Source organism: Gasterosteus aculeatus, chromosome 7, assembly GCF_964276395.1.
Source record: "Gasterosteus aculeatus chromosome 7, fGasAcu3.hap1.1, whole genome shotgun sequence".
Classification (NCBI taxonomy): domain Eukaryota; kingdom Metazoa; phylum Chordata; class Actinopteri; order Perciformes; family Gasterosteidae; genus Gasterosteus; species Gasterosteus aculeatus.
This window is the reverse complement of record NC_135694.1, coordinates 9,415,818-9,435,433: the sequence shown is the minus strand read 5'-3', so window position 1 is coordinate 9,435,433 and position 19,616 is coordinate 9,415,818. Positions and strand designations below refer to the sequence as shown.

Below are 19,616 nucleotides of genomic sequence, written 5' to 3'. Positions count from 1 at the left end.
CCAGTCGGCTGGTAGGCTCCAGCTGGAACAACATCACAGAGCTGCATAAGCTACCCAGCTTCCATGCCATCGTGGCCCCCTTTGAACAGCGCCCCGGAGACCGGGAGCTCCGGTTCGCCGCTGCTGAGCCAAGGAACGCCACACTGGGACATTTTCCTTTGGTGTTGCATTCAAAGTATGAACAAAGACTGTATATGACTCGTGTGTATGTAGTGTGTTGAACCGTCTCAAAACTGCACTTTCCCCTGAATTCCTTTGTTTCCCTCTCGGTTTATTTGCTCCGATGGAAAGATGGGAAGAAAAACTGTAATGTGCTCCAGAAGATGCCGGTAGTTTGCTCTCTGCACGTTCGTCTCCTCTTTCATTGTTAACAACTTTGCGTCTCTTTGTTCTGTTTTTGACATTTGACTGTTACCTTATCTGATCCTCGCTGCTTCTCCTATTTTAAATGGAGAGAAAATTTAGTTTGTGTATCCCATTTGCGTGATTCCATTTGGTTGTGGCTCACCCGAGACCTTCCAGCTTGTTGGCTCGTCCATTTTCACATTTCGTTCTTTGTCCTCCCTGCAGCCAGCTGAGGCCTCAGGTATGTATCACGTCCACGCCCCATCGCCCCAAATAGCTGTTGCTTTGTTTCTGCTCCCTGCTCGTCATTCAGTAGCTTTATAGTGTTATTTCCTTCTTCCCCAACTTTTTTTTTTTGTTTGACGTACTTATACATTGAAGTATGCATTTTCTAGTTTTAATAGGAACCAGAAATCCACAAGCACACAACAAGTACACATTAGTATTAATATACACATTCAATATTTGAACAGGATATAGCCGCGCATAATGCAAGCCCAATTCTTTCCTGCCAGCTCTCTCGTGGATGTCTGGGATGTGCGAGCTGGCGGAGCAGCCTCATATGTAGATTCCTTCTTAACCTTCAAAATCTGGCTCAGCCGTTTATCATATTTGTGCTATTTGCTCCACTTCGCCACTGCTATCATTAGGCACCGTTTAACATTGTTAATAACAAAGGTAGATTTGGTTTGTTACCCACACACAAAACAACAAACCTCCGGCACTAGATCCTTGAATTATTGAAGGCCACATGTGTCCGCAGGATAATTGCCCCTTTTCAGCCTCTCGGTGACTACTTAGAAGTTGCCAATAGTCACCACAATACATCAGACATTTTAAAAATCTCCATAGAAGTTCCTTGTACACGCCGCTTTGATTCCCTAGACATTTATTACAGTCGGATATAAATCTCACATCCAAAAGAACAGTTACAGCTGAAGGCAGAAAGATCTTTTTATATTCTGCCCGTATGAGATCCCCTTTAGACTAATGACAGTTGATGACAATTTAGTTCAAATGCAATATACTAAGTCCTACTTTCTCTCCATTTTATATGTACTGCTTCCATCTACTTCCTCCAGCATAGATATATCGGTCTATGGTCTGTATCTTGCGTATATAAGTCAGCCCCCCCCAGCGAGGTGAGCGTCTGCTACGTCCGTACCTGGACGAATACGATCTGCATGCAGTCGACCTGAAGAAAGCACAATGACACTTCAACTGCCTGCTCAAGTTTCTCCCAGGTTGCAGAGTGCCAGCACCACCAAGTGCACGATACAATTATTACAGTTAAAGAACTGCAAATATATAATAATATGTAGAACATTTTGTGAGATTGTCAGAAACTGTGTTACAAATATTGAACTGTCTATGACATGTATTACATGCAATGTAAAAAGCATGTCCTGTGATTTCTCAGCCTCATCTGCCTACACATACCAGTGTACATGGTGTGCCATGTGTATCTTTAGGTGATTCTCAGGGGTTATTTTATCAAGTGATTTTTATGGTTCATTTCATTAAAATACATCTAATTAAAGGCTAATTCTTTTATATTCACCACAACTAAGATATAACAACACTGAGATCATGGCCGCGTCAAAGGCAAAGGCGTTTGTAGTCAATATTGATATGATTGACATGTATTTGACATTGGCTCTATTTCTTTTTTTTTTTAACGGGCTGTTTCTAAGGCCAAATAGTCAATACCCAGAATAACCACTAGTTTTTTTTTTAAGTGGCTCCCTTCATGAAGCCAATGCCCATATTTGAAAGATTTCTCCCAGCAATACTGAGACATCAATATGGTTCAACAACCCTAGCAGATAGTCATCAGTTTAATGATGTACAGATACAACCTGTGTTTCTTTATGGAGAACACTGCGCTTTCAAGTTTTAGGACAGGTCGCCATTAGATGATTAAAACCTGGACCTTGCTTTTATGATTCCATACAGACTCCTGAGTGCTAAGGCTGATATTAAAATAACAAATGTTCTGTTAGTCCCAGAAAAAGATCAGAACACTTAACTCACCATAAAACTCAAATGGTTTCATTATAACTCGCGTTGGTCTCACTCAGGTTCCATTTAAACATATAATTAACCATATGTCGCTTGGATAAATCTCTAAACTTATATCCACTCACATCAAGCCAGAAATTACTGTTTGAAAGTTGCCTCAAAGGATCCAATTGTGTGTTCTCGATTAAAAGAAATGATAGTGAAAGCATGGCCTTTAAGGGTGCCTTTAATGTTATGTTAGTGTAATAGTGCGGACAAATTCAGTGAATTGTCCATTGACTTTTAGCGATGTAATCTCATCATCCAGCTCCTTTTATAGAGATGCTTGGGGTCGTTGGGGTATGACTGTTGTTGTAGACTGTCAGTATTTTGGAAATGATTGTCAAGCGGCTCAGCCTGAACTATTATTAGTCCACCGATTGTATGCAGCTCAATGATCTGGCTCTGCTTTTGTTTCAGGTATTTAAGCTCTTTGGCAGACCGTTGTGGGAAGATCTTTCTGTGAGGGCTCCGGTCCGTCCTCCGAAAAACAATCTCAATCATCATCTTGCTCCAGCAACAGTGTGGGAGCAAATCTTTGCGTCTGCGTGTCATAAAAACTGTAGCTCAATGTGTATAATTATCCTTTGAAACAAATCGTTTGAGAGGTTTATGGACGTGTGTTTCATATGCTGTCGAGTAGAAAGGAGAAAAATTGCACATTAATTGTTGACTGACGGATGAAAATGGGAAGCAGCGTGAAATCGAGTCGGCCAACATTTAGCAAAGTGGCAGCAGAACAAACGGACGTGGTTGCCAAAGACATTGATCAAAATGTTTCTGTTTGTCGTGAGTGAACAGCTAGCAGCTGAAATGGGTTCTATTTTCATAGGCAGGTTTTCTGTTGGGTTGAATAGATATAACGGAGATGGAAAGAAATGAAAGTCCGTTTTGGGGAGAGCTCTTTAGATCTTTGCGGGTACACAGTGTTCATTGCAGCGTATCAGCACTGGGTTGGGTTGACCTAGAGCGAGAGTAAATTACCGTGACGTGGCGAGACATTAGCCTGTTCTTCAGCTAAAATGATTTGCAATTGTCAATTCCTACAGAAGTATGAGGTCCGAGACGATTTTCCAGCATCAAATTGGGCTTGTCCAACCAATCATACAAGAGTATTTAATATGTCAATGAGAAAACGCAAACCAGTGATTTTAAGAGAATACCTTCTACGTAGGGAGGAGCCCTAAAGATGCAAACCAGCAACAATAGGCACATCCGCGGTACCTCTATGAGGTGCACAGTGATCTTAACCAGAGCAGGAATCAGAAATGACTGCAAAATGAAAATAACAAAAGGAGGTAGAAATGACAGATGTGTTGTGTTCTGTTACTGTTTAAGCGCGTGTGTGTGTGTGTGTGTGTGTGTGTGTGTGTGTGTGTGTGTGTGTGTGTGTGTGTGTGTGTGTGTGTGTGTGTGTGTGTGTGTGTGTGTGTGTGTGTGTGTGTGTGTAAAAGCTTCTCCCTGGCAAAGATGGAGAGGGATCAAAGGCTTAGCTGTGATGCAGTCCAGCTGGTAGGACACCTTCTGCTTCATCTATGACGCTAAGACGGCTTCTGTTTTGGGGATGTGCGTCGACTGGAATCCCGACTTGGCTGGGTGAGGATTCAAATTATGGGAAGGATGCCTTTAGAAAAGGTGGCCGGGCATGAACACATTCAAAAATAGAACCGATCAAGCCTTTTTTGGTTTGGCTTTACTGAACGGCGTGATCAAGTATGTGATCGAGCATCCCTTTGTGAGGGTCAGTGTGCTTCGATGCAGAGAGCCATATGTATTTATCCCTTACTTATTCATGTGCACCTCCGACTTTCTCTCCACAACAAATGGGACATGTGTGCTGCCATTTACTCAAGACCGTTCCGATTTTCACTTGGGGCTTTTTGTGTAATGATCTTTGAGATCTGATCACAGCTGATCTATTCTGCTCCGTTCAGAGGCTTGTCTCTCACACACACACACACACACACACACACACACACACACACACACACACACACACACACACACACACCACACTGATGGGGCTCTGGCAGCATTCCAGCTGTAATTCTGTCTGAACTCCCCATTCTGGCTTCATTATCACTGGACCTCTCTTTACAGTGAGGAGAGAACACAGCCTGCTGTCAGCCTGGGTCAAGGGGCCAGACAAGATTCTGGCTACACACACGTGTGTGTGTGCGTGTGCGTGCAAGCAACCAGGGGTCATTCAGGGCAGCTTGAGTTTCTCTTCAAGTGTCTGAGTTGGTCCTCATTATCGGCTGCTGCGCGTGAAAGCAGGTACGCAGACGCATGTGTATGTTTGTGTGTGCGTTTGTGTTTTAGCCTGTGTGTATTTGTGAGCAGCTGGTCATCAGGTGGCGCATACCTGCTCCACTTCCCTAAAAGACCCCGAGCTCATTGTGCTCTAGCCAGCAGCTTATTACTTGTGTGTGTGTGTGTGTTTCCTTTTATAGCAATATAGCAGCTTTCAGGGCTGCTGCCTCCCGCTGAGCTTCTATATTCTGTTTCACTGACCACTGGTCTACTTTTGCATACTTTAGTTTACTGAATGTCTACGGCACCACATCCGCTGCTTGTCTTTGTCTCTCTCACTCGTCATGCCTGATCTGGTTTAATGAGCAACAACATAGACTCCCTGTCCTTTCATTCATCTGTCCATCCCTTCATCCCTCTCTTCTCCGCCCCTCCTCAGCATGGCAGCCTGTCACAAGTTCAGAGCTCCCAGACCTTTGGGCTTTAATTTCGGCCTGACTTCCACTCTGTCTCCGTCCATTTTTTATCGGATTTCTTTGTGTGCGTGTGTGACTGTCTGTGTACGTGCTTATTGTGTAATTATTTAGGCACTGTGTGGCATATGTACATGCCCACTGGCAGACGTAATGCCCGCTTGAGGACTCTGCATGATGACTTGTTTCTCGAGGCCTTACAATGAGGTACTGGCTAAATCTGAAAGACATGCAACACGTAATGAAGATTCTCTGTTTGGAGTTATGTGTGATGTCATGTTACCGGACAAAAGCTATTTAAAGAGGATGAGCTGAGCATGTTGTGATCTTCATTGCTTACATGCCAATTTAGAGACAATATTGAGAACATTTTGAAATAGTTTACAGACTAAATGGATATTAACTGCAATCAATTTAAAATTTAATGTAATTATCAGCTTATGGGTTATTAGTAAAATTGTACTTTGTTACGTAGCGTCCCTCCGAATCATTTGTTTTTTTCTAGATTCTTTTTAATCTTCTGCAAATCATTTCAATGTCAAGTGAACCGGAGGAAGAGAAAAGCTTTCCTATTTCTACCCAAACATAACTACTTTCACACAATCCTCCCACACTGCAGCTGCATTATAAATGGCAGCCAACAGCTGGAGGCGCAGAATGACTGACGGTTTCGCTCTCACTGTCTTTGTCCACAGGGGCGCACCCTTCCCCGAAGCCCCCTCGGCAGCGTGGAGCAGAAATCTGTGCCAGCAACTCCATCAGTTTGCATGTTCTGGCTCCCCCGGGTTCCCCCACCGCCGCGCCGCAGTCCTCTGCTCCGGATGGTCTGACACCGTTAGGAAATGCCGCTTGTGTGGCCATCGGTCACAGATCCCGATGAGGGATGGACGGATGAGACGCACCCCGCTAACGGGATTCCAATGTGAAGGAATTAATAATAGCTACAATTCGCTTTCACCAGCTTTCACTGACATTATGTTCTGTATGTAACATTTGGTCCAACCAACAAATCAACATGGCGTCGAGCTGTCCTCCTGCTGGATGTCCAAGGTGACTCCCTCCACACACGGTTCCATAAGGATTCCATCGGACCTCTTTTCTTTCTGAGCCATTAACTTTCCGCTGTCATCTGCACTTTCCATTACATTTTTCATTTCTACCGAAACATTGACTATTGTTGTCGCTATTTTTTTTGCATGTCGCTTTGCGCCTCTCCCCTCCCACGCCTCAAATCTGCCCTTCAATGCTTTTACCTGAGCAATTAAAAAATCAGATTTCGACCATGGTGAAAAGTGTTTTCATTTGTCACGTTTTTCCCGCTTCAAAGTAGCTGTCATTGTGTAGCTCTTTACCTCTCACTCACTTCCCTAACAGCTCCTCTGTGCTCACCCACGTTCCTCTCCCCTTTTCCTCGCTATGCTACTCCGAAACCAACGCACACTTCCGGCTCCTCTTGTCTTTCATACTGCTTCCCTTTCATTCCCTCTGTCCACTCTCTCTCTCTCTCTCTCCATCTCAGCCTCATCCCTCTCTCCTAGCTCCTCTCTTTCCCCTGTAGACCTCAACCTTTCCCTTGTTGTAGCCCCTCTTACTCCTTTTTACAGTTTGATTACCTGATTGGCACGGCAGTGCGTCATGAACCAAAGCAGTAGCCAGGCGGTCACCTCCAAAGTGTCGATATCTCTCACCTTACGGGCCCATCCCTTTTCTGGCCACTCATTGCCACCGTTCACATAGTTACTCCCCATTGCTTCCTGTTCATTCGCACTGCGTGATGTCATGCTTTGTAGTTTTGCTGTCTCATCTGTGTCACCACTTCCTGGTGCGTGCGGGTGGGACAGGCTGGGCACAGGAACCAGATTTCAAATTCAAATTATAATTGAACATACTTCTTATATCTGTGGTATTTTGTAATACAGGTCCTCACACCCGGGCTTTAACAATAAATGGAACCCCCCCACCCCCCTTATTTTGTCTCCTTCTCTGCTGTCCGCTGACCTGGATCAGTCTTTCCATTCTGGCCCCTTCTCAACCCAGATCAAACAGACCTTTCACACAGACACCTACACACACACACACACACATGTAAACATGGAATGGTCTTTTCCTTTTCTTGGAACCCTTACTGGAAATTAGCTTCTTCACATCTGGATCAAGTGTCTGGTTATGGACGTGTCTGTTGTGTCCATGGAATTCCTCAGTAATCTAACGAGCGGTTGTTCGTTGCGTGGAGACGATAATGGGCTGTAGAAAGTATGAATCACATTTTGGAAGTGGGTGCTTCGGTTTTTGTTTACACTGAATTCACAATGTTTTCCTGGGGCCTACGACAAAGCACATTGAGCGTTATTGACTAGACGGTCCTGAAAATAGTTATGATTTGTATCCATCCAAAAGACTCATTGGTATTTTTACATCCTCTTTTTAGAAAATTAGATTTGCCCTTGGTTTACCTCACTGAGAAACGTTCTCACAGTAGGAAGACACACACACACACACACGCAAACAATGTAGTTAATCAAGGTGAGGTGAAGGATACTTTAATGCTAATCTGCATTCCTCCGAAGCTGAAAAAGAGGACGGAGGGAGGCAGCGACCGAGGGAGGAGTGAAGATATTCAAAACAAATGAATTCTAATGAAGCTTCACACAGACACACAAGACGTTTGGAGTCGCTCAGCGTTGTTAGAAGGACGGACTTCCCCTCTAGAAAGGACTCTGCCCAAAGTCCTGAAAGGGAGGGAGAGAAAAACAAGCCAAGGACCCTGGAGAAAGTGAGCCGGGAAGGAGAATGGTAAAGTAATGAGAGACGGGAACCAGAGCGGGGGAGGAGGGGTGGACGGGGGGGCTCAAGGTTGTATTCAGGAGTGAGGATTGTCTCCCTGAAAGACAGACCCCGAATCTCCTCAGTTTAAGAGCCTCTTTATTAGGCCAACGTCTCTCGCCCTCTCTTTCTCTCTCTCTCTTTCTGTGTGTGTGTGTGTGTGTGTGTGTGTGTGTGTGTGTGTGTGTGCACACACTGGTGGTCCCTGGTTGGGTTGGGACGGGGCACTTGCAGCAACATGTCGAATTCGAATTCAAATTGGCTTATTCTCAGGCCTGGCTGAAACAGAAATATCAGACTTTAACCTTTTAATAAAGAAGCTGCAATGAACCGGATCGTCAACGCGGTTTGGAAACATTTTCGATGTTTTTGTTCTGCGGTGAAAATCAACCTTCCGGTCTAACATTTGAATAGGATTTGCGTATTCCAGGACATGAATTCAGTATCCAAAGTGTTGTGGCTGCTATGGTTTTAAAATGTGAACATTTGCATTGTCGGTATCTCCTCTAAAAGAGCATGTTCCAGGATGCAGCCACGGTTTTCAAATGCTTCCAGACTGCAGAAATATTCATTTCTTCAGGGCAACTTTTAAAGAGCTGTTAAACAGCAGCTTCTACACTTCCCACAGTTTTTTTTTTACATTTATTGAATATCTGCTTTTTTGTGCATCAAAGACCAATGGAAACTTTTTCTCGAGCTTTGGACACCGGTTTGAAAAAGTGGTCCGTCACATTAGAAATGTCCAGTCTGATCATGCTGTTAAATTTAAATCATGGGGAACCTTTGACAGCACCTGAAGCACCTCGAGGAGCCATGTGAGCCTCTGTGTGGGAGCTGCTGGCGTGATGGCTTTACCTCGTGCTGTAACTGGATTTCCCAGCATACTCCTGCCCCTGCTGTCAGTTTCTTGGAAATGAACAGGAACTTAAAAAGATAACAATACTCCTCCAGCGCACAGGGTTTGATTCCTCAAGTGGCTTTTCGGCCCACTTGGTGACTATACCTCCAGCTCAGGGCTCGACTTGTTCCAACTACTTATCAGGGGGGGGGTCTGGGGTCCGTTTGTGTTCCACTGAATTGCACTTAATAATGGAATACGGTTGAGTTGTACAGTGTATTTGCCAGTGACTATGGAGGCGGGGCAGTTAATGTCCAAAACTCTTCCACCGAAAATAAACCTGCATTAGGGGAGAGAGAGAGAGAGTGGAAGAGGGGAGGGAGGAGGAGGAAGGGAAAGAGCCTTTGCAACGGGGGACAGAAGGGAAAGAGTCTCCGTTTCAATGGAATACAAACTGCGCATTTCTTTGCGGACTGCGTGCTCGGATCGCGGTGGATCGGACCTCCAGGAAATGGACATCAGCTGTGCGTGGAAACGAGCTTTGCAATCATTTGGAAAAGGCGCTATGACTGTGCAGAGGTGCGAGATCAGTGATGAGTCCACCCGTCATGTCTTTGCCCACGGGCGGACACATCAACGTGTCCTCAGCCCGGGCTGCGATCGATCTGTACGGGGCTGCCCGTGTCGACATTTGCGCCTAAACGCGTTACGGATTTTGAACAGGGTTTTTCTTTTTTGGGGGGGGAGAGGGCTTTTATGGGGCTGCGTCATCCGTGGCTAGGAAAAAAAAAAAGATGGTCTGCTTTGCAGAATTTCCTCTATTACACTGTTTCAACCGCGAAGGGTCAAGCCGGTAACGTTGCCGCACATTGTGGATTGCGCATAGAAAGGTAAGCCTATAACGTATATGACACTAATCGGGCACACACGCTGGCATGTGAGGCGGTAAAAGGCGGTGTTACCTAATTGCAACTGGGGAACCAATGAGACTCCATTGAAAACAACCTGAACTACAGTATCCTCACCCTGTAATAAAACCTAAAGGAGGCGATCGGCATGCAATACAAGACGATCTGGATCCCCGTGGAGGCAATTATTATTGTTATTAAGTATATTCAACTTGCTGTTTTTGCAGAGCAAAAACATCATGCATTTACATGAAAACAGGAGGTGACCGTCTTTTAAATGTGCTGATTTGATGGTGTTATATAAGCACGTCTACGATGTAATGAGTATACCATGAACTTTACGCACAATAGCGCCGATAAGTTAAGACACTGCAGCAGTTATTGCTGCGTGGCTTGACAGCTGTTTTGCCCCAAATTATATTAAGTGTTCGTGATGTCACGTTTTTACCGTAAGGAAGGCATAGTTTTCGGGCAGGTAGGTCAAGAGTTTGTAATGGCGCAATCGCCGTGCGTACATCACGGTTATTTTGTTTTTTAAATGTCATGGGAAAAATGTGACGCGTATACGTGGGTGTGATGTATAACGTGTGGCTTGGATATTTTGCTGGCCGGGGGCAGAAGATTGGCCTAAGGGAATTTAAAAAGATCGGCTCTGGGGTTGGCGGAAAGGGGTGTCGCATTTTCTTTCCGAAATGTCATGTGGTGAAGTTGTGGCGGGTTCTCGACCATTTCCAGGAAGAGCGTTTGAATTTTCTTCTCGAGAATGTGTGTGTGCGTCGTCTCCACCCCTCTCTTTGCTGTCCCCGGAGCACTTTGGACATGCTGCCGCTGGACGGCGATCCAGGACCGCGAGTCCATTAGACCACTTCTAGGCGTGTATGGGATCAGACGTGCCGAAGATACACGAGGGTGAAAGAAGGCAGCTGATTGAAAACTCGCCACCGTCAAAGAAGTTTTGAAAGTAGCCAAAAGAATATCTTGCAGAAATATATATTTTTTCTGATTCATTCTTTTTACAGTAGGCAGCATAACACACTCCCAGCCAGCTGGAGGCGCTAATGCGTAAATGCCGCTTGCAAAGTGGAGACGTTTTCCTCACATGCAGGCCAATCGCATGGACGCCTTCATTTACGTTAGTGGCGGAGCTTGCATTTCAAATACCAGGGTTTTTATGTCGCACCATGAAGGCTATTCGAATGAAATTATCAAGCAACGATACCAGTTAAACTTCCCCGGGTAGTAGCGGTGGATGCTGCCCATCTTTCTGATGTGGTCCTGGACCAGGTAGCCAGAGACGGGTGGATAAAGTCACTCATTTTAGCATGATTTTAAATTAGTTTTAAAGTTTTTTTTGAGTGGGTGATATGCTATGTGTTCACATTAAAACGTGACAAAATCAAGTGAAGGATGTCCCACAATGCAGCGTGACGCAGGAGAGCAACGCACAGCTGCAAATAGTTCACACTAATTGTGTGGACAGACAGCTCCCGGAGAAGAAGGAGAAGCAAAAGGGGGAGAAAACAAAACACATGTCACGTTAGCTTTATTGTACTTGCACCTAAATACAAACGCTGCGTTGTGCTAATGTAACGGCGCACATTTGACTGTTGGCTACAAAGCGGTGCCTCTACGCAGGTACGTGTCATTGCGCTGTTACACGAACGCACACAAACCCACGGGTTTGGGCATTTAGCGCATGTGTCCACTGGTAGCAAACGTTGTGTTTTTGCGCATTTAATCAATGTAGCTCACGAGGTCTGTGTGATAGGTTGAAGTAAACTTAAGTGAACTAGTATGTGAAACATGAACGTGATTTGATTCTGAAGCAATAAAAACGTGACGTATTTGTCGGGGCAGTTCGCGGTCCGTCGAACACTGCAAAGCTTTCTATATTAAAAACTTACTACACCCCCCACAATGAAATTAATATCACACATTGCACCTTTCTCGTGGTAAAAAGTCTATAAAACAATACACCCGTTTACCAAAATGTACGCAATGGCCATTTGAGCCATTGAGATGTATTGTGTATAAGCTACACAGTCCTACAATGACGTACAGTAATACATTGGATGTGTATACCTCCTTTTAAACATTCAAAAATCTCAGGGACATTTAGTCCCAAATAAATAAAGCAGCTGCTTCCCCTTTGATGGATGAGGAGCATCCCAACTGTGGTTTTCTGCCTGCTGCTCTTCTACAACTAAAATTTCATTCAGACGACAAATCCAAAAGGTGTTTCGGCTCTACTGACCAGTGGGAGCAATGGGAGACCAGTTGCACGCACGGGAGCAATGCCATGTCAACACTGACATGGATGCACCAGTATTCAAATTGCAAGAGTGCCAATTCGCCCCTAGATGGCGACATTTTTGCAGTCCCAACACACATCACAGTGTGACCTTGGGGAACAGCTGCTAATTTCTCACAGTGAAGGGATGGATAGAAGGATGTGTTCTCTCTCCACGCCCCCATACAGACATGCATCCAGCCATACATACATAACATCTCCCAGCTTTTCCACCCAAATGGCCATGCAGCTTATTGTAAATTATGTGAATACGTGTGTTCTTTTCCATATTGATGAGTGTAACCACATGTTTATCCTCAACTTGATTGCTTTTTATTTACATTTTTTTGATGTTCGAAAATGTCAATACATGAATTGCTTTTTCATTTGCAGAGAAGGAGTGAGGACAATGGCAAAGCGTCGTTGGGGTTTGCTTGAAGAACTCCCGGCCCCTGACTGAAGCCATGAGTGAAATGTCTCGCCTGCTGTATTCAAGAATGGCCCAGCGTCTAACTGCCATTTCTGCTTTTACTCCGGAAACGACGCCATTATTTAGTGATGGTATGATAAGATTTTTAAAATTATTTCATTTAGCTTTACCATAAGTGAAATATCTACTTCATATACATTTCTCGCCAGATTCAATTAGACCTACTATTAAATTCGTCGAATTTTAGTCAATGTTTCTTTAAAATGTATTGAATAACATTTAAAGGTATTTTCCCACCGCTGAGCTGATAAATGATGGCACAGAACAGCAGACTAATTGGACTGATCCGTATCAGAACCATTGTTTACTTGCTGTGTTTTTCTGCAGAGGAGCCATCTGCATCTCGCTTCAAGCACCCAGCTTTCCAGGTAAGACTTTTGACCCTTTACCCAGAATTGAACCTGCGTGACACTAGGGATGTGCGTGACTTCCTGGTTTATTCATTTTGGGAGGTCTGTCATTCCTGTTTGGTCTGTCCAGCAGATATTTTTTCCTGAATGTTTTTCAGAACAATAAAATGTTTGACTCGCTCAAATGTTTGGAATCGAACCAGAAAATGGGTACAATATGTTCATCTACAATCTCCGTTACTGTGTTCAAGAAAATCCAATGATTTTGCACTGTTTGAAGTTATACTTATTGATTCTTTTTACCATTTGTAGTTGGGGCTGGTAGTTTTTAGTCCAAAGGTGTGTTTTATTCGGGGGAGTTATTGAGAATACATTTTCTTACACAAAGCCACACCAAAAGATTTCCTCTGTTCTCTATTGCTGCTGGATTTTTAGCTTCCACTCTGCTTTAGTGGCATATGTTGTATTGGATTGGATTTAATTCATAACTTGTTAGCTATTGACGCTTTAAATTCATCAAGTGTAGCTCAGGTCTGTCTGTCTACTTCAAAGAGGAGTTACCATTTTCAACACTGCTACTAAATCCATTGGGACTGGGGCCACAGACAGACACACACACACACACTGCAGCTGCATCCTTTCAAAACCCTTATTTCAGCTTATACACACCTAACACCAGCTCCGTTTCATTTTCACACACAGTTCTCAAACACTCATGACACACATGTCAAACACACCAACACCTTTCTCACTCACTGTTTTGATGTGCGGACACACACACACACACACACAATCTCTCTCTCTCTCGCGCTAATGCTGCCGTCTCCCAGGATCCCGCCGAGCCTCACACACCTGGGGTTTTCCATCACTTAGCCTGCTCAGCTCTATTACACATTTGCAGCTGGCCAAGCATCAGATCCATTACACACATAAATGCACATGCACATAATACACCGGATCCTGCTCAAGGGTAGAAACCCTCCATTATGACTGCAGATGGACACACAGAAACACACATATAACGCACAGTCTGTCTGCCGGCGTGTCTGTAGGAAAGATGGCACTGAGCAGTGTTTTTTGTTGGAAAAAGACTTAAGACGAACCGTTAAAATGAAAGTATTTCCCATCACACACTTTCATTTACCGTCACGGTTCAGTCTTCATTTCTGGTACAAATCTGTAACCTTTTCTCCAATACCATTCACGGCCATACGATGCAGATACAGCGAAGGCATAATGCAACAAGGAACCCTGTTTTGCATATGGCAGTTGGTACATATTCAAATTCAGTCCATTGATTATGTTGTTGTTTTTTAATGTAGTCTCTTACCCTTGCTGGATCCGTGTCTCCTAAACCAATGGCCTGTGGTCATATGTTTAGTGGATGTCACACGTTATCTGGAACACTGACTCATGTTGAGTGAGTGAGCACGCTCAATGACATCATCTAGTGAAGCTATAACTGCGGGCGCTGACATCAATCAACGAAACAGCGCCGTCAATCACCTCGCATCTGTCTCCGAGACATGCAGGTGTGCCGTGTCCTGGTGGAAATATCTGCAATATGTTGCTTCTATAATCAGCCTTCAACGGGAGTCCGATTAACAGCCCGTGAGTGTGACATTCCCTCGAGTCTTGTTACGATTCCATAAAATGTACTTTAATACTGCTAATAAATCTAAAGCCGTGATGATGTCACCGTACATGAATTGCAGAGCTTGGCAGCACCCTTTACACTAGAGGTTAGATATCGGCTGGTTGTTAGTGAATTAATTCCATATGCTGCACCTGGGACTAGTTTGGTTGGACCGTTTGTTTGGACAGGGATCTTGTTTAAGACGTAGTAGATGAGTGGCATATGTTCAGCTGGAAAACTTTGTTTTGCAGAGCAGCAGGAGTCCATAGATAACAATAAGCAGACTGTGCTATGGATGTCGATATAAGGGCAGCAACCCACACATTTAGTTTCAAAACCGGGTATGATACAGAAAGCTTCTTACACCAAAAGAATAAATGATTTTCTAAAAATATAGTTTGATGCAACATAACAAAAGCTGTTTGTGGACTCTTTGTGCATTTTGTATTATGTCATCTTATATAGAAGCAGATGACCGTTTGCGATTGTTCAGGGCTGGGCGTAGGACAGGACATTTGGCATCTGCTTATCCCATCTGCTTTCCTACATCCTTCTTCTCCTTTTCTTTCTTCTGAATGCACAACGATCCATGTGCCATCCACATGTGCCAGACACCCTGTGGAGGCACCGCAGAAAAGGATCCATGCTCACAAAACAGTCGGTGGCATTTTAGCATGTTCGTTATTTCTCTAATCTCATTTCGATTGTCAATTTGTCACAGAAGTGATAGAAAAGTGTAGCTATTTAGTTATAATCTGCCGCTGTTCACCGGATGTTGAATACAATGTTGATGTTGAAGTGTGAAATCGTTTGAGACCCTGAGAATGAAAAGCAGGAGCCGAAAAGACAGAAGTGCTTTTGGTTCAAATGAGAACAGATTTGACGGAGGATGAATACATATATATATATAGAGAGAGAGAGAGTCAGGAAGAGAGGTGGTGAGAGCTGACTCAGGATGCCCGGGGGGGGCAGGGAGGCAGGAAGCAGTGGGTGAGGACTAGGACAGGAAGCAGAGGGAGGGGGAGAAACTCCTCTTCATCGTTGAAGACTCCTCTTCTGTCATCATCAGCGATTTCACTGGTGGAGGAGTAGCGTAGGGAGGGAAGAAGAAGAAGAGGAGGAGGTGGCGCTGACATCATCATCCACCTCCTGGAGGTCTGTGACTGCGTTACCAGCACGTTGTCTGTTAAAGCTTTTAGCTGTCTGGTATCTGCTTTCAAAGGGTTTCACATTCAAACAAAAGCTGTCAGGGAAAAGAAAATCTCATTCAAGAAATGTTGGTTCCACGTAAAGTGACCGTGAATAAGAGAACCGAATGGCAGGGACGAAGGAAGTGGAGCTCAATACTGCAAGGTGTGCAGGAACTTACGCAGCTTTCCTGCAAAGAGAGGTCTCTGTGTGTGTGTGTGTGTGTGTGTGTGTGTGTGTGTGTGTGTGTGTGTGTGTGTGTGTGTGTGTTTTGAGGTTTTAAGAGGAAGATACCTCACGTGCCTCTTGTCCTCTGCTGCACTTGTAGTGTCACATGCCTCTGTTGGAATGCTGTGTATTTGTGTGTATGTTGTTGTGCGCTGTGTGTGCTTGTGTTTGCAGGCAGTTAGGAGAGGTCAGGTGGTGTAAGATTAGTGCGAGTCTGTGGTACTTTAAGTGGAGGAGATGTGGGTGCTTTTGTACTAAAGAAATCTGTACAATGTTGGCAGAGATCTTGCTTTTTAATGCTGGCTCCCAGAGTTTGTCAAACATATTCACATTTTTATTCGAGGAAACAGTTTAATAAAATTCATAGTAGTGTAGAATCATTTGTCCCATTTTGTACTCAAATAAAACTGAGAAAAACTAGAGGTGTACAAACTGCAGCCTACAAGATCACACTAACTATTGCTTATCTAGTGGTGTCAGTCGACATTTAAAACCTCCATGTTGTGCTATAGGAAGGAAATGTGGATGTAGCTGCTGCTGCTCTGTGTGAGGAACGGAGCAGCAGACGTGAACACTACTTGCCCCACAAAAGAGATGCTGCTAAAACGCTTACACGGGCTTTGCTAGATAGTGCATGTGCATTTCCCAAACTAAATCCCTTTCTTGAATAAATCCTCTGCCCCCCTTCCCTCCTCCCTCAAAGTAGACAAAAACAATCTGCAGCTATTGGCTGTCTTATGTTGTGCTCTCCCCCTTGGACCCACCCCCTCTCATCACCCCCTTCCCACCATTGCTCCCCTCTTTCTGCCCCAGCTCCTGTTCTGGCTTTCTGACTCTCAGGTTTCTCCCCACCCCCCCAGCTACCAACAACCCCCCTGGCCCCCCTTTGACCCCTTGGTACCCCCCCTATCCACCCCCTCACCCTCCCTCCCCCCGGGGCAAGCCTACAACTCTCAGCCCTTTGTGCCTTCTACCCCCTCCCTCCCTGCCTCCCTCCCTCCTCCACCGCTGCCTTTGTGTGCGAGAGGCCAGGAAAGGGAGAGAGAGGTGGGAGGCTGCAGAGGAAGAAAAAAGTGAGAGACGGGAGCATAAGCGAGGGATCCTACAGATCACATGTGAATCCAGAGCTTGACGCCTTATATTTGTACAGCTTTTGCTTGAGGATTAGCGCATTGAGTGAAGGCTGTGCATCTACGCCGCTGGTGTTGTCAAGCTCCTTTTGTTCCCCTTTCAGAAATACAGTAGCAACAGTGATGTACCATCATCATTTTGGCCATAGGTTGTATGTATGTATGTAGGAGGCCGTATAGAGCAATATATATGCAGTGTAGTTGTGTACGTGACCCGACTTTGTTAGAACTAACTCAACTACTAATTTAAAAGGCTTAGTGAGAGAGGTGGAGAGTGGTTAACTTGTCGGATGTCCATCCCTCCATTTTATTAGATCATCATTTTTGCCAGACTGTAAATAATACCTGAGATCATAAAATCTAGAAGTGAGACATCAGCTATCAGCGGTTCCAAAAAGAATCATGTGGCACCAACACAAATCTATTCAGAACTGAAGAGCACAACTTCTCCATTTGTTACTGGTCATTGATTTGCGGTGGTCAAACGGGGCCATCGAATGGCTGATTGCTTTAAAGTCAGTGTGTCCATAGTTTACCAGACGGGTTAGCCACACTCAATACTGATCCATCTAGATGTCTCAGCTTTGCTAAACAACACACACACACACAAATCATGTAAACACATGTGTAATGTGTGTGTGACTTTAAAGTGCAACACAACGGAACTAGAAGCTGGTGTGGTAACATACAAGTGGATGTGTCAATTTGCTTGTCTCAGTGTGTGTGTACTTGTATTTCGCATTTACTGTCCAAACCCCAGCAGCACAACTTATGTATAAGTCACGGTGGTGCATTTGCATGCGCATGTGCATGTGCATGCTTATCTGTGTGCATGTATGTGTGAAATCCTCTGGCAGGGAGCGCTCAGTAGGAGAGTATATTCCTGGAAAGCCAGCTGCCATCCTGTTACCACAGTTAACTCGATTAGAGCAGCTTCTGCCAGCGAGCCCGCTGTTCCGAAAGCTGCATCACACACACACACGCACACCCATTGGTAAGACCCCCAAATAAATTCCATTGATTTTCCAACTTGTGGTTACCATCACACTTAAAGCTCGTACAATCATCCTTCATCATTCACACGAAACTTGTATATTTTGCCGATAATAAAAAGGCTGCCTTGCCAAAACCAGGAAAGCTCACCGCGACAGTGTTTAAGAGAATACGCATACGTTCAGTGGGAGTGGGAGGAGCCATAGGAATGTATGGCTTGTCGACCTTTGATGACATTGGATAGTACATATTAGGAAAGTACATATTAGGATGCCACCCACTGTTATACCGTTAATAGAAAAACAGCACTTGCTACTCTTGTACTAATTAACCGCAGCAAAGAGAAAATGTCAATTACGTAGCAAGCCTTTCATGTGAGGTTGTGACCTTTCCCAGTGATCATGCTAATCATTGATCGCTTAGATAAACAAAGGGCGCCATAAGAGCCTGTTATTGTGACTGGCGAAGCCTTCCTATGGACGATAATTATAATTAAGCCCCGAGATAATTGGCTGACTAATTGCTGTTGGTGGAATACATACATCTCCTATCATCAAACCCGATGGGAAGCTCTGCTATTACTTTTAATGACCTGCTACCAGTTTGACAGCTGAACCAGAATGCTGTTTTGGGAGCTGCTAGCTATGTTCTGCTTTGTGGGAGGCGGCGGTGATACTAGATGTCAACCTCTGGTTTTGGTCATTGCCATAGTGGCCCAGATGAATCGCTGATGAACCCAAACACGCTGGCTTTTCATGCAGCGAACCTATTCATCATGTGTCTGTTTGAAGAGGAACAGCCATTCATTGTTCCTCCTGCGGCTTATTCTTGAGGAGCCGGCCTGTCTCATACGTCTCTTAGTAGTAACTCTCAGTACTCCCCTCTTGTCTTTGTCTTTCTGCCCTCCCTCTATCTCTTTCTCCTTGTCTTTATATCGTTAATAGTCTGAATCCTTCCCTCACACCCTTTTATACATCTCGCTGAGAGAACATAGCTAGTTACCTTGTCTGTCTGCCTGTTTGAAATGTATCAAGTGCCATGTTATCGATTCATCGCATGAATCTAGTTTCTTCACCGACACAGAAATCTTTTGAACAGTTATTAGTGTCTTATCAAATTATTGTAAACTGAGAATACCGAGCAGATACTTCTTATGTAGACTGCAATGGCTATTGAGTAAATAATAAGCTCTTATTATGACGTGTCACAATTCTAAGAATGGGGACACAGAACAAGCAAATGGAAGATTATGTATACAGTACCAGTCAAAGGTTTGGACACACCCTCTCATTCCATGTTTTGTCTTTTTCTACATTGGACAAAGACTAGCGGTGGGCAGCGTTTGAGTTTTTTCTGATACCGGTGCTAAACTGATAATACCGGTGCCTAAACGGTCCCTGAACCGAAAAAAAGACAAAAACAATGATTGGAACAAAAAAGAAAGTTTTTTTTTTTTTTAGTTTCTTTTTTTTCCTCAAATTGAACAATATATTAACTGTTTAAGCATTACTGTAAATATAAATAAATAAAAAAACACTTTGCTTCAAACTATGGCTTTGAACTTTTTAACTTCAAACTATGAACAATATATTAACTGTTTACAGTACACA

The 19,616-nt window shown here is 44.2% G+C and overlaps 1 protein-coding gene and 1 long non-coding RNA gene across 3 annotated transcripts in view; both read left to right on the top strand.

Moving 5' to 3' along the window:
- The first annotated feature begins 2,097 nt into the window (after positions 1-2,097).
- Positions 2,098-6,424, top strand: LOC144410421 (uncharacterized). Its single transcript, XR_013468472.1, has 3 exons — positions 2,098-4,002; positions 4,507-4,683; positions 5,828-6,424. It is a non-coding gene; the product is annotated as an uncharacterized LOC144410421 (long non-coding RNA).
- Positions 6,425-9,160: 2,736 nt separating this feature from the next.
- kdm6ba (lysine (K)-specific demethylase 6B, a) overlaps positions 9,161-19,616 on the top strand; it is an 81,920-nt gene continuing 71,464 nt past the window's right edge. The window contains exons 1-3 of one of the 2 annotated variants that reach the window (XM_040180651.2): positions 9,161-9,683; positions 12,385-12,552; positions 12,809-12,849. The gene's annotated coding sequence lies outside the window, so the exon portion shown is untranslated. Of the gene's footprint in view, positions 9,684-12,384; positions 12,553-12,808; positions 12,850-19,616 lie in introns of those variants that run through there. The other variant, XM_078107375.1, reaches the window with a different exon arrangement.